Here is a 3566-nt window from a genome sequence, read left to right on the forward strand (position 1 = left end):
TGGCAACCCATCGCTCAAAAAGAGTATTTCTGGGGGACAAGGGGAAGGACTTCCAGAGGCAAAGGTCAGGGGTTAGGGGGTGGGACCTCCAGTCCCAAGATGGCAACAAGGGGGTGGGGCAACTGTCAAGGGGCAGGACTACCCATGCAGCCCTCAACAGCTCACCAAAACTCATTAAGTGCCCCCCCACCCCAAATAATTGCCTGCCCCTGGTGTAGGCTAACAGATCTGGCCTCCAGTATAAGAGACTTAATTTATAAAGATTTCTGGTACTTAAATATGTCACCAAGGTGGGCTGCACTCTTCTCAATAGCTTTTCAAAGTAACCTACCTCATCATTATGGTTATGGTTAGTTTTATTCCCAGCTTCTCCTTGATGAAATCAAGGAGAGGCCAGAGGTAGCTGATGAGAGCTGCCAGTGATTGCTGTATGCTCCTCAGGGGTTATTTTATTGCAGAAGTCATCCATGCTGTAATATTATACAAGAGAAAGGGCAAAGAGAACAGGGCTTTCAGCAGAGAGACATTTAAGGGCTTTGTAGCAAGCCACAAAGTGCAAGAACCCGAATACCTCAGTATCCCTTTGTCTGTATTTTGCATGCAGTCACTTTTGAGTTTAAAGAAGATAGGTTCTACCCTTCTCCTAGTGCTTTCCCATGCAGGAAATAAAATACCATTACACCCACACACCCCCAGTCTGCCCTTATTTGCCATAATTTCCATCCCATTTATTGTTTCCCTAAGGCATAAAAAAGCCAGTGAGAAGCAAAAGCACCATGTTTGTTTGTGGTTTCATTTCAAAGAGAAAGTTATCCCAAACATTACACCTTGTACAAATCCCAGGTTGTAAGGATTCAGCACGATGGCGACAATAATTAATCCAGAGCTAAGCAGGAAAAGAGAAGCCAAAGTGCAGAAAGATAAGTGACACAGGGAAGTAATTCTGCTTTGAAAGGTGGAAGCAAAAAAATGGCATTAGCATGTTGTTTGTCCCTCACAGATGTCAGGTTAAATGTGCTGTGTTTGCAAAGACTGCCTACAAATTCAGCCTAGGTTCTGCAAGTCACACTCTGACTCCCCTCCTTGGGCACATCATCACACACAGAAATAATTTACAGATAATGTTCAAACCAGATTATACCCACAGTAATATCCATGCAACTCCATTTCTTCAGATCATGCCCCCAGTGATACCTCATTATCTGTCTGTCTCTATGCATATATGCCATGCTGATCATCAGAGTATCTGAGTATCTTTAGTAAATTTGCACTCCTGTAACTGAGAGTAATTTAATTCTGTTGCTGTTGAACAAGAAAGATTAACTTTGAGCTCTTCCCTGAGTTGTCTGGTTCTTTGGGCCTCACAGGGGTAAATGGTAGTAAAAATTAATTTGCCCACACACAGGCTGGCTTTCATAAAAAGAGCAGAACAGTCTCTGTTCCAAATCATTAAATACTTGTTCTGGTTGTTAAGGGGCCCACTGTGTGAGACTATATTTACACCCATTGCTACTTACAACCTGCTCCAAGCCTGCCCAATTAATGTGAGCTATGAATATACCCCAGCAGGTATGGTATTGAGTCAACCAGCAGCATGAGGCCATTGGGAAGGTAAGTCATAGTTGACTGGCAGTTCTTGTACTTTCTCCCTGTCTCACCAGCACAAGCAACCTCCATGAGGTTCTGTTCATAAGCCTCTTGTGCGACTCTCTGAAGAAGCTAGATACACCATCAGCCAAACCCAGAAAGGGGCTGCTGTGACTGGGACTGGCCTGGAAATACATCCCACCCATGTGCTCCTGTCTGGAGCATACCAAAGCCCAGAAATTAGGCTGTGACCCCAGTTTATATGCCAGCTACATTACATACTTGCTTTGTTATGCCATTAGGAGGAGTGAGGGGCTGAAGTGAACTTGTCAGTGGTGTTCCTGGGCTTGCCATTTAGGCAGCCTAGATTGGCCCTAAAAGGCATTGCAGTTGCAGTGAAACAGCACCTGATGTATTCAATCTCCCTGCTGCAGAATCGGATTATTAACTCAGTGTAACTTGATGAAGCACTAGACCTGGGGAAAGAAAACGAAGTGTCATTGCTTCAGTACAAGGAGGGGGCCTGGATGTTTGGCTGGACATGTGCAATGAGGCTTTTTAGGACCTCTTGCTACCAGAAGTGCTTTCCAGTGTGGCCTCCAGAAGTTTGGGCTTTTGTTATCACTTGTTAGGGTTTTATGTGGACCACATCCTCCCCAGATGGGCCTGAAGGGGATGTGGCAGAAGCAGCAATGGTAATGCAAGAGTGTGGGGGTTGGTATAATCTGAGACAGGTATGGAGATAGGGGTGCTTGTCAGGCACAGTAGTGGGTGGTGGTTTTAGAATACCACCTAACTTTATTCTCATCCCCAACAACCAGCAAGACTTAACAGAGCCAGCTGGCTGCTGATCAGAGCTGAACTTCCCCAGGCTGTCTGCAGGAAGTCTTATCTTCTGATGCAAGGCAACAATCTGACACTGAATTTTTATGTCCTATTCAAGGGGGCATCAAAAGCTCATATAAAGGCAAGCTGTCTCCTGGGGCTTGCAAGGAAATGTCTGTAGTGTGACTGTCTTTACAAAGGCTCTCTTGCCTAGCACTGAACTGAAGTAGCTTTGGTAAGACAGTAATATGCCACTCCATGATACGTATTAGTCAAAAGAAACTAAAGTGAAAGGCCCACCTGAGTCTAGGTGACCCATTGGCTAGTACAGTTAATGGGCACCAGTTACAGTAGCCAATGGCATACAGGAGCATGATATGGCCAACATGACATCCATTTGCTTTTGACTCCCCTGCATACCTTACTAGGTATCTAGATATAGTCAGGCAGGTTACCTGAAGTTGTTTTTGGTACAAGTCAAAAGGAAGACTTAAATCCATGTCTCTGGACAAGAGCTGTTGTCTGCTCTGTCATGACACTGTAGCTGTATGAGTAGGTTACTGTAAATGACCTAGCTGGGTTGTGGCCAAAGGCCCCACATTTCCACCCTTCTGGAAAGTGCCCCAAGGGATATGTACATGCATTGCTCAGTACTATCCTGGCCAAATGCTGAGGCATGGAGAGGCGGACTGATTTGCCAAGGATCTCTCAAAGAGTCTGAATCACAGCAGCAATGGAGACCCACATCTCCAAAGTCCCAGGCTAGCACTTTAGCCACTGGTCTAACTCTACCCTGGCCACAGGTGATGACCTGGTAAGGGGCCTCCAGGTCCTTGACCACCTGGGTGATAGTGATCATCGCTTGCTGGAGTTTACCATCCAGTGCAGGGTGGCAAGGGCCAGCAGCAAGGCAGTAGCCCTAGACTTCAAGAGGGACAACTTCAACGAGTTGAGGAGATTAGTGGGAGAGGCGCTGGGGTTCTCAAGGGTAGGGGAACTCAGTGCCCAAGATGAGTGGTCGTTCCTTAAGGAGACGATACTCAGGGCCCAATGGGTGACCATCCCAACAAAAAGCAAGGGGGGCAGGAGTGCCTGAAAGCCCCCCTGGCTCACCAAGGGCATCAGGGAATGCCTGATTGCCAAAAAGGTGGTGT

Source organism: Crocodylus porosus, unplaced genomic scaffold (genome assembly GCF_001723895.1).
Source record: "Crocodylus porosus isolate Cpor-Errol unplaced genomic scaffold, CroPor_comp1, whole genome shotgun sequence".
NCBI classification, from domain to species: Eukaryota; Metazoa; Chordata; order Crocodylia; family Crocodylidae; genus Crocodylus; species Crocodylus porosus.